The sequence below is a fragment of the Numida meleagris genome, chromosome 4 (assembly GCF_002078875.1).
Source record: "Numida meleagris isolate 19003 breed g44 Domestic line chromosome 4, NumMel1.0, whole genome shotgun sequence".
In the NCBI taxonomy this organism is placed as follows: domain Eukaryota; kingdom Metazoa; phylum Chordata; class Aves; order Galliformes; family Numididae; genus Numida; species Numida meleagris.
In genome coordinates this window covers 59,751,261-59,762,235 of record NC_034412.1, presented here as the reverse complement: position 1 = coordinate 59,762,235, position 10,975 = coordinate 59,751,261, and the positions used below count along the sequence as shown (strand labels likewise).

Genomic DNA, 10,975 nt, shown 5'->3' with positions numbered 1-10,975 from the left:
GGAAGTGTCATAAAGCATATGGCAATAGTAACAGAGATTTGAATACTACCTTCCCCTGCCTGATAATTACAAGGAAATGGCAGCAGATATAAATCATGATTTGGTAGGAGGTGGCTCTACCAGCAAATCTGATAGCCCTAGAAGGCCCTATTCAGCAGCTCTTTTACTGTAAAAATATTATTGCATAGAAGTGAAATTCTCTGGCCTCTCTCCAGTAACAACTAAGGCAGGTTATTGTCTCTCTGGAAGGAAATTTTTTTCAATGTGATGGAAGCAGCCACTGCCTACTAGAGAGAAAATTCTGTAGACATATCCAGTTCAATTTCAGTTCTAACTTTCTGGAGTGAGCTTTGATTTTTCTCCTTGATTACAAAAAAAAAAAAAGGGGGGGGGGAATGCTCTGCAAAGGAGACTTTAGCAGCAGACAGTGGGTAGAATATATGTTGCTTTGGGCAGGCATAATGCCTATTAAAACAGCTAGATATTTTCCTGCAGCCCTAAGACCTTCTGTCTTTGCTCTGAGTCAGACAAATTTACCTAAAACAAAGCACAGGGTGCAAGGTAGATCTAGTCAGACTGCATACATTTTATTCCTGGAATCTGCCAGGCATCTTAGACATCCAGACACTAAGGCCTAACAGTATAACATGAATATAAGTAATTAAAACAATCGGTTAATTAGATTGACAAGTTGAAACCTGTACAAATCTGAAAAGCAGAAAAACTAATGGAACACATTCAGATATTCAAGTGCACTTTATATGCATGGCCCTTTGGTGGTAATATACTGAACAGAAAACATCAATAGTTTGCAGAAACAGAATGCATACAAGCATTAGCTACTAAATAGTGCTAACTGCTGGACTCTTACTTCCTGCCTTGTCAGTGACACTGTTACCTTCTAAAGCAACACTAGGCAGCAATTAAATAGGGCTGTTATTCACCATGAACTTAACAAAGGAAAAGGAATGAATGAGCTTTTCCAGGCTGCAGTAGTTCCAGATTGCCTCTCAAAGGGCTGCATCAATTACTGTCACTTATTTGTCAGCAGTATGACATGATTAATTGGTGAGATCCACATTTTTGCGTGCCTTACGTCACATGCAACTCTGTTTCCCCATCTGTTTTTATTGGTGTTACAGCCCAAAACGTTCCACACCATGTACCTTGTCAAAAATATATTAATGTCTCACAATGGACCCAAGCTAAAACAACTTAAAACCCTACAGATCATCTAAATGTGCTGAAAATAAAGATGTAAAGAGAAATGACTGAAAGATTTAGTAGAATTTCAAGTGGAGATGCAAAAAAAAGAGCAACAGACTTTAAGCCTTCTTCAGCAAAATGAGACTGTTATGTTGGCAGAATAAAGGAATTTGTTGTCAGGACTAAAATATGTGCAAAAGTTTTTCTCACTACTTCAGAGAAAGTAGCACTTTTAAAAAATCCCAACACATGTACAAAGTAAATTGCTACTTAGCAAGAACAAAATGTCAATGTCAAAAAACCCTTAACTTTCAGTTCCTCACATCCTATTTAGGATGGTGTTTGAACACTTCTTCTTTACTTTTCCTAAAGTACCCAAGTTCTATGGACTCTCACAGAAGTCAGACATGTTGAAATGTTCTCTTGGAGTCTTATAGTGAAGAAATACACATGTACGTGATAGATAGTGGGTAAAAACAGTCCCATACATGTAATAAAGAGCAGTACAGCTGGACAAATCATGATAGATCACCAACTTACGACTATAATAAAGTATTTAATTCCTACATGGGGTTTTTGTTTGTTTGTGCAGAGATTAATGTATTTAAAAAAAGAAGTAATTGTTATTTCCAGTCTAGCCTTGACAGTCATCAGGACATTTAGTACATCTTGTGATTCCTGTTATCTTCTGAGATCTTCTACTCAGAAATTTTGCCATTTTTTTGACCTTCTTTAAAACACTCTTTTCCCTCTTACCTAGACAAAAGGTGCAAGATATGAAATCATTTTCAGCATCCAGGAGGCTGTGTTTACAATCCACCCCCCTAGAAATACAAGATCCAATTCAGAAGATGCCATGAGGAATACCATTGCATTTAATTGGGAATTATGCTTGCCCTTTCACAATTCCTGCTTCTCTGATCACCCACTGCAAAGAAACTATGTTTTTAGTATAATTTCTTAAACTTAAGTCTCTGCTTTCATCTGTCTTTGTAAAAAGGACCACAAACTATAAAAACAAACAAACAAAAAAGTAAGAAAAAGCAACAATATAGTTTTTGATCAGATAAACTAAGGTAACCAGATCAGATAACCAGAATTACATCAGGTAACAACACTGCGTGATAAAAGTTTAGTTACCAACAAGAAATAAATCTCCAGAGGCTCTGAATATTTTTGTTACTTTCACAAAGACAGAAAAAGATATTGTGTAACTTCACGCAAACAATGCAAATGGAAGCACAAAAGAAGAAGGGTAAAAAAAAAACAAAAAACATGAATATTCAGGCCAAAATGCACTTAGGTGTACTTTTGTGAGGCTACATGCCAAGCCTGAATAGAGATTATAACAGTACTGCCATTATGGTAAAATAGCAAGACAGGCTATGACAGTTACCTTCCCATGTTGCTGTATAGAACAGAAAAAAAGCCTGCATCTGACGGATCTGTCCTTCACCTGAAGGCTTATTGATTCCAGAAGGGAGGTACCTGATCCTCTGGTACAGAGGCTCTCCGATGCTTCCGAGGTGACATCAGCACCTTGGACAGGGTGAGCCCGGACGGAGCGAGTGGCACGTGCTGCAACCCCAATGGGAACCCGCGGTCACCCTCTTAGAGTCTATAATGGCCTAGGGACATTTCTAACACGGCCCTTTGCCCGAATTTTCACAGTTTCTGGTAGAAACATGCTGAAATTGCCCAGTAGACCAGCAATCAGTGCATCCAGAAAGAGAACAGGATTCCAATCAAATAGTGCTATAGATGCAAGCTGTTGTCAGTAACTGCTGATAACAGGTGGTTAAAAAAACAAAACAAAAAAAAAAAAAACACCTAAGAGAAGAAAAGTAGGACTAGATCAGGCTTTTATCTTTACCTCCACTTTGTTGTAAAGTTCCTAAGACTGCTCTTTCAGAATGCTCTTCCTTCAGGTTGCTGCCTCCGTTAAGGAAACCAGCAATCTATTTCATATTCTTATCTGATAATTCACTTTTCACACTTATTTTTAATTCCCTGCTTTGACTCCATGCTATTTATTTCTCCTTTCTTGTCCTGTGACTGCTGTATTTCACAAGATACAAGAGGAGGCTATCTAAACTTTGTGTTGACCATTACACAGCCACAACGATACTAATAGGTCATTTTTCAATAGCTGTGTTTTTGCATTCAGTTACACACTATGAACATACCACATATCTTTCTCTTACTTGTGTAGCAAAATTCAAAACTACTTTGGCTTAAAAAACAGAAACACAATTAAACTGATAGATAAATTTGAACAACTTGGGGAAAGTTCCACTTGTATGTATAACATTTTGAATATCTGGAGCTCCATATTTATGCATTATTTACTATAGGTTTATGTACACTAATCCTCCTGGATGTACTTGCACAGGGAGTGGTTCCTGGCCTTCAGTTTTGAAGCACTTCACTAATTCTACACAAGCAAGCAATGTTACAGGTTGCATTAGTAAAATGTGCCGTAGAAGGCTCTGATCTGTTCAACTTGTGACCTTCACTTTCTGACCTTAGAAAAAGTTCCCAAAACTTTGATTAAATCAGTGACATTTCATACGTATTGTCATTATCTTTCATTCCATGGTTTACTTAAACAGCCACATTCGAAGAAGTTGTGTGGCAGTACAGGGATAAGAAATGAGAACAGCATATAGAAGATCTAACAACTGTGCCTTGGCAAATGTAGTTCAGAATCAGAATAAAAGATTCCCAAAACAAAGGGTAGGCAAAACAACTCTACAAGTAAGACAATGCACTAAGAAGAAACAGAGCAGAATCCTAAAGCATTCATGCCAATTTTTTTTCTAGAAAATTTATATCAGTCATAAGATCTTTACAAAGACCTATAATCTTAAAGCCTTAACATATAAATCTATAATATTTAATACATTTGAAATCCACAAGAGGGCAGAAGCATAGGTAAACTACAGAATGTAAAAAAGACATACATATAGAAAGCAGATAAAGAAAAGATAGACCATAGATCTTAGTATAGACCAAGATCTTAGTATTCTGAAATACATGTGGGTTTTGTGCACATTCTTATTCTTATTGTTTGGTTGTGTGTTTGGTTTGTTTTGGTTTGGTTGGTGTTTGCTTATTTTTTTTTAAAGGAGAATTTGATCATTTACTAGAGGAAATCATAATTGCCTTTAGATCTCTGATTGCATTTATTTAAACATATAGCCTTGCCACATGGTGAAAATATGAAACCTATTAACTAGTTTCAGACAATTCTTCATTTGTTCCGAAACTGGCCTGCTTTGGTTTGGTTCCACACAATCAGAATTACCACAATTCAGTCATTCATATTTGTTCACTGATTTCAGCTGGAACACCATTAATTGCTGCCAATGATATGACTTCAAAAATCACACAGAGGAAGCCAGCATCCTCAGCTTGGCAGTGTTATGATCAGTTTGTACAACAGCTAGCTCAACTCAAAGCTGCAACTGGAGAGATTTGTTTCTCATGTACAGTACCTCATACCGTTCCCTGATAGGAAAGGACAAAATTGTCCTAACTGACTTGGAAGCCTACAACTAATCTTCAAAAGACATTTAAGTATTTGGGGCTACAGCCATAAATAGACTTACTCCTTTTACCCAGTGGAGCTCACAGTGCCAAATTAGATGCCAAGATCCATCTTGTAAAACATATGGAAAGTATAAGATGACACAGTGCAGGAGGGAAGTTGGCTCATGTAATCAGTATAAAGTCTGAAGAGTTACGTGGTCCTTCATTTTAAAGCAGGTAACCACCTACTTGATTAGAGATTGTCTACTCTAAATTTTCTCCTCCACAGTACCCAAGAAAGAATAAAATTATACATGAAACAAACTTGTCCACTGCAACCTCTCTACTAATATTATCATTACCTACAAGATGAAGAATCTGTTTTCAGTTCTCACTCTTCTCCACTAGCGCAAGTACCAAAATTTAGCTACTTTGGGAATTCCTGCCATATGGTCAATACAAATTCGATGCATAACTATTCAGGTTGTGAAAGGTCTCCAAATAAACATATGCTAAGTTGCCATCTGACTTACCAACTACTTCTGCAATGCCTACATGGGAAAGTGCCTTTAAATTTCTGCCACTAATCATGTACATAGTCTTGTACTGATGCACAGGGGCATGAGCAACATCTGTGTGAGCTCGGCAGTTAAGTACTTTTAAGGATAGGGGATTCTCACACTTTGGAGAAATCTACTCACACACAGGGATGCTTCTGTTAGTTGTTGGACATGGAAGCAATATCTTGTGGCTCATTAGCAGGTCGTTCAATGAACCTTATCAATGAAGGTCCTCCCCTACTAGTGTCAGCTTTTTCTCACAGACACAATGTAGAGAGAGACAGTTCTCTGCCTAATATGCAGATCGGGTTTTCATCCTTTCACACATAAAGGTGGACCCAATTTGTCTTGTTTTATCATTATGTAAAGCTTTAGTTGTATTTATAACATTCACTTCTCTGTGTGTGCATATTTTGATCTATGTACGCACATGCATGCATACATACATGAACTTTTTTTAATTTAAATAAAAACTCCATAAAATTTACTTGCATCTGTATTGGCTATAGCCTTTCATTTTCTTACACCAGTATAAATCACACTTCCAAAGTAAAATTGAGAAAGTATAAGATAAGAACAAGAAAACATTTTCAGTTTTCTCAGACTAAAGCTCTCCATGCCTCTGTGAACACATTGCCAATATCTACAGTAGCTGTGGATTCACCTATGGTAAGTCTGAAAAGGAATAGAGACCCAAGAATTCATCTGTGATCTATTTTGCTGGCTTTCTAGAAAATGTTGTTCTTTATGTCTGCATCTTCTAAAAATATCTGATGATGAATACTGAGTGGTAGAAGAGATGGTAAAAACAGTCACTTTATCCAGCCAGGATCTGCTTACAGAAAAAGCAAAGGCAAATGCCACAGCCATTTCCAGCACATACCAAATATGCAACTCTGAATTCTGAAAGAATTTAGAAGTGAATGACTTCAAAAGTTGTTTTTATCTTTCTGAAAATATATTTTGAAGAAAAATATGTAAGCATTTATCCTTTAATGATGAACAACTACTGCTGAAGTGAACCACATCCTTGTGGACATGATAGTAACCCATATCCTGAGCAGAACTCGCTGGACTCCAGTTTAAGAAGCAGCACAAATAACCACTGGAAACTTGCAATTACAATGTTGACTACTGACTGGACTTCTTTATATGCAAAGGAAGCTATCTGAAATTAGGAAAGAAAAGAAGTCTGCTAGGAAACACATACATATTAAACTTTCCAAAGTTTAATGTATTTATTCACCTTACTAGTAACTTACAATTATTAAGTAAGGAGGTGTTGAGGAGTAACAGTCTACAACCACAACTAAGGACTCTTCAATTTATTAATTTTGTATTTCTAGTAAAAGACTGTTTTGTAGCATTTAACTAGAAACTAGTTTCTCTGCTGGCTAGGAACTGTATTTCTGCTTACTGACAGCATTTTAATTTGGATTAATATGTACATATTTCAATAGGAAAATACTGGCTTCTGCTGTTATTCTTTTATAAAGAAAACAAAGCATGTGCTAATCCTAAAGGATGAAGTTGTTACAATGTTAAAAGACTCAGAAAATATAACCCAGTTCACAGTACATAGCAAACAAGCACAGGGTGCCTAACATGTAGACTCAAACCTAAGCAGGATGATTGATTGTAAGGCTTGTCAATTAACAACAACAAAAAAAGACAATCTCAGCTGATAAGGTAGATTACTTATAGTCACTGAAATATATAGCAGTAAGCTGCCATTTTGGTACAAAAATAAACGTGCTAATTGACACAAGGGAAATGAACAGCATTTTTATTTCTGAAACAATGGGCTACTAACTCCAAGTTTAAAAACAAACCACTAAACATGTAGAGCAATCACAGTGATTTTTCCATCTGACTGAGAACAGCTGAATCTCAACCAACAGGCAGCCCCTTTGCCACCTCTCCCATGATCAGCTGAATGAAGGGTCTTCAGAGTTCTTCAGTGACATGAAAAGCCTTCCTTTGAATGACAGATTTCTAGAATCAGGAAAATAAAAATGAAGTCCAAATTATGAATTATACAGCTTTTTTTTTCACTCTAATCTTCAATTCAATTCTAAGGCAATATTCAAACCTAACCTGTTTTTCTATAATTAGTAACTTGATGAAAAGTTTCAGAGTAGAAAGAAGACATCACTGCTTTCCAGCCAGCCTAATTCCACTGTAAAGCGGTGAACAAACAAATTAACAGCAGGTTTGCTTTGTAAAACTGTACACCTGGTCGGTGTAGCTGTCCTCCTTTACAGCTCCAGGAGAGGGCTTGTTGATCTTATGGTCTTTCTCTGTACTTAAGAGCAAAAGATAGCCCTGTCAACCCACACAATTGTTTTGGACCCCTGTGAGGAGATGCTTGAGAAAGGGACAACCTCACCCGTTTGGCCTTACCCAAAACTACTCTCAAGGCAGAAGGAACCTTCTACTGCATTCCTTCGCAAAACGCTCCTAGATCGAGTCACTGAAAACAACAATCGGATATTCTCTCAGATGCACACAGTTAGTTTTGAAAACAGAAGAACAGGAAAAGACTCAACAGAAGGGGTTCTTGCATGATTCAGGGCTGCTCAAACTGCACACGAAGATATGAAAGCTAAAGACTTGGGACTCTTTATCCAGAATAACAGTGTAATTCAACATTTTCTTCAGTATAAAAACAGAACAATAGCAGTTTTTATCTATGTAAGCTGCTGGTCTCATGTAACACAAACTAAACCCTGTGCTCCAAACTAGTAGGAAGGGTAGCATGTAGCCCTGGTTAGGAACAGCAAGTTCCAACAACGAAAAAAAAAAAGATGTGTCTTGTCTTTTCAGAAGGCACTGAAAAAATGGGCTTGAAAAGTAAGCAAACCTAATGAGGTTCAACAAGGCCAAGTGCAGGGTGTTGCAGTTGGCTTGGAGCAATTCCAGATATGAGTACAGACTAGGAGATGAACTCACTGAAAGCAGCCGGTGAAGAAGGAGTTGGGGGATCATGGTAGATGAAAAGCTGGACATGAGCCAGCAGTGTATGCTGGGCTGCAGCAAAGGAGGGATGGCTTTCAGAGAGACAAAAGGGAGTGTCGCTCTCTACTCTGCCCTTATGAGGCCCTATCTGGAGTATTGCATCCAGGCCTGGGGCCCCCAACACAAGAAAGATGGGGAGCTGTTGGAGAGGGTCCAGAGGAAGGCCATGAAGATGATCAGGGGGCTGGAGCACCTCTCCTGTGAAGACAGACTGAGGGAGCTGGGCTTGTTCAGTCTGGAGAAGAGGAGGCTTCAAAGAGACCTGCTAATGCCTTTCCACTAATTAAAGGGAGCTTATAAGCAGGAGGAAAATCAACTTTTTACACAGGTAGATGCTGATAGGACAAGGGGGAATGGTTTTAAACTAGAAGAGGAGAGATTTAGGTTAGATGTTTGGGGTAAATTTTTCACTGAGAGAGAGCAGAGGCACTGGTACAGGCAGCCCATAGAAGCTGTGGGTGCTCCATTCATGGAGGTGTTTAAGGCAAGGTTGGATGGGGCTTTGGGCAGCCTGATCTTGTGCCTGATTTAGTGGCTGGCAATCCTGCCTATGGTAGGGGTGTTGAAACTAGATGATCTTTGAGGTCCCTTCCAACCCAAGTCATTCTATGATTGTATGATCACCAGTCTACCTACTATGAAACTGAACAAACTGCATACAGATGTAGATGATGTAGAGAACAATCCTTCTGAGTTTTATTACAGCATAAATGACTTGTTAGAAAAATAAGTATATATATTTAAAAAAAAAGGCAAATGGTCTTCCAAGTTTTAAAATGTCTAGAAATACCCTTGTTGTTGAACGGGTTTATGACCTCCCTTGAATTTAGCAGATATAATTTGTTAAAGAACATTTTCAAGGGTGAGGCATGACACAGATAGAAAATAACTGCAATACTGGTACCAAAGATTCAACCTGGATAATGTTGCAGTGAAAGTGTCTAATCAGCAACAGCATTACCTGTTGTAGCACTTCCTCCCAGTTTTGTTTGAACAGCTGTCAAATCAAAAATGAACTTGTGGATTTAAGAGCTTAGAGTCTTGTTATAGAAGGATAAAATAACAGCAACAAAACAACAACACACCAGATTTTTATTAATGGTGCCTTTTTGCAGAATGCCCTCCTCAAAGACAAATAAAAATGAAAATATTCTCTGTAATGTTCAATTTTTAAAGACAAAGGTTTCAATGTGTTTCTCACTTGAGCTCACATGTATCTGCTGCATCGAAGAGCAATTGTTTTTCACCTATGCTTGCCTTTTACAGAGCTGAGTTCCTTACCAAGCAACTCAGTTTTCTGTTAAGAAAATCATAAAGAATGTAAATTCCAAGACTTACTTAAACTAATTTCAAGGAGCACACACAGAATCAGGCTTTAGATCTCTACAAGATCATGATCTCACCTTTTCATACTAGACTGTCTTCTACAGATCTGATCTATACAGCAGTTTATGCATATATACGCATACATGTCTGTCAAACACTTGTGAGATTGCACTGTTTCAAAACTCTAGGTAGCAACTCTTACTACTTTACTCTTTATTAACATTGAAATTCCAAGTTTTATTTGGGTTAGTTGTTGGAAGGATCACACAATCTGATGGACTAATACCAGGACACTAGGTTTTTGTCCTTCAAAAAACATTCAATCTGAGTTGCATATAACAGAAAAGTTGTAAGTATCTAAATTATTTATAAAAACATTTATAAATAATTTCAATTGAACAGTTTCAGTTTGTACATCCAGCACATCTCAAATACATTTCTTAAATATATTGCATGTGCCATTTCTCAAAGTCCAACTCCACTTAGACTGCACAAAGACTGACAGCAATGGGAACCCTCTCAGCACTCAGTTGACTCTGGTTACACGAGATCATTGAGCATTCAGTGCAGAAGGAACGACTCCGTTAACAAAAATTTAGTACAAGTGATCTGTTTCACTTCAAAATGACACATATCTCCTGATAACACACTTCTTGCCCACTCCAGCCACAAGCTCGGATCAAAGAATTTTTGTTTAACCACAAAACATTTGCCCATCATTTTGAAGGACTGCATCAAAACATATCACTGCATATGTTTCTACCATCAATAACTGAAACACTGTAGTTTTGTTTCTGCTGCTCCTTCTTTCTACCCTTATTTATTTATTTATTTATTTATTTATTTATAGGAGACCAGGCCAAGAACACATGCAATGACGGAAATCTAATAATCACTTTTTTTTCCTACCTTAGGTGGATTCCAGAAACACAAATGGGTCATCATACCTCTCGCTCTCTCTTTCACTTGCAGCATGGGTGGTTATTTCCTCCTGCTTTCTTTTGTCACTGGAGAGTGATGACAATCTGCATGTAATGTACAGCATCTGATCTCACTCCTGCTGTAACAGGAGATGTAGGTGTGGTTAGCAAACTCAGGGATGCATGCTACCTGAACATAACAAAAAGGGCATGAGAAAAGTGATGCAACATAACAGCTAATATTCAGGAAACACTGAGTCCGCTAGTATACTGTCTGCCTTTGTTTACAGAGTATTACAGATTCACTACCAGTTTATAAAGGAATGGCAATATGAAACAAAATAGACTAAAACAAAGACAACTATTAAATAAAACTAAGACATGTAGATTCAGACTAAAACATTCAGTGAACAA

General features: G+C 37.6%; 1 protein-coding gene across 4 annotated transcripts in view; it reads right to left on the bottom strand.

Annotated features, from left to right (window-relative positions):
• PRDM5 (PR/SET domain 5) overlaps positions 6,530–10,975 on the bottom strand; it is a 98,990-nt gene continuing 94,544 nt past the window's right edge. The window contains exons 20-21 of one of the 4 annotated variants that reach the window (XR_002438152.1): positions 10,551–10,701; positions 6,530–7,292 (exon numbers count right to left, since the gene is read on the bottom strand). The gene's annotated coding sequence lies outside the window, so the exon portion shown is untranslated. Of the gene's footprint in view, positions 7,293–10,550; positions 10,702–10,732; positions 10,752–10,975 lie in introns of those variants that run through there. The other 3 variants (XR_002438151.1, XR_002438154.1, XR_002438153.1) reach the window with 3 other exon arrangements.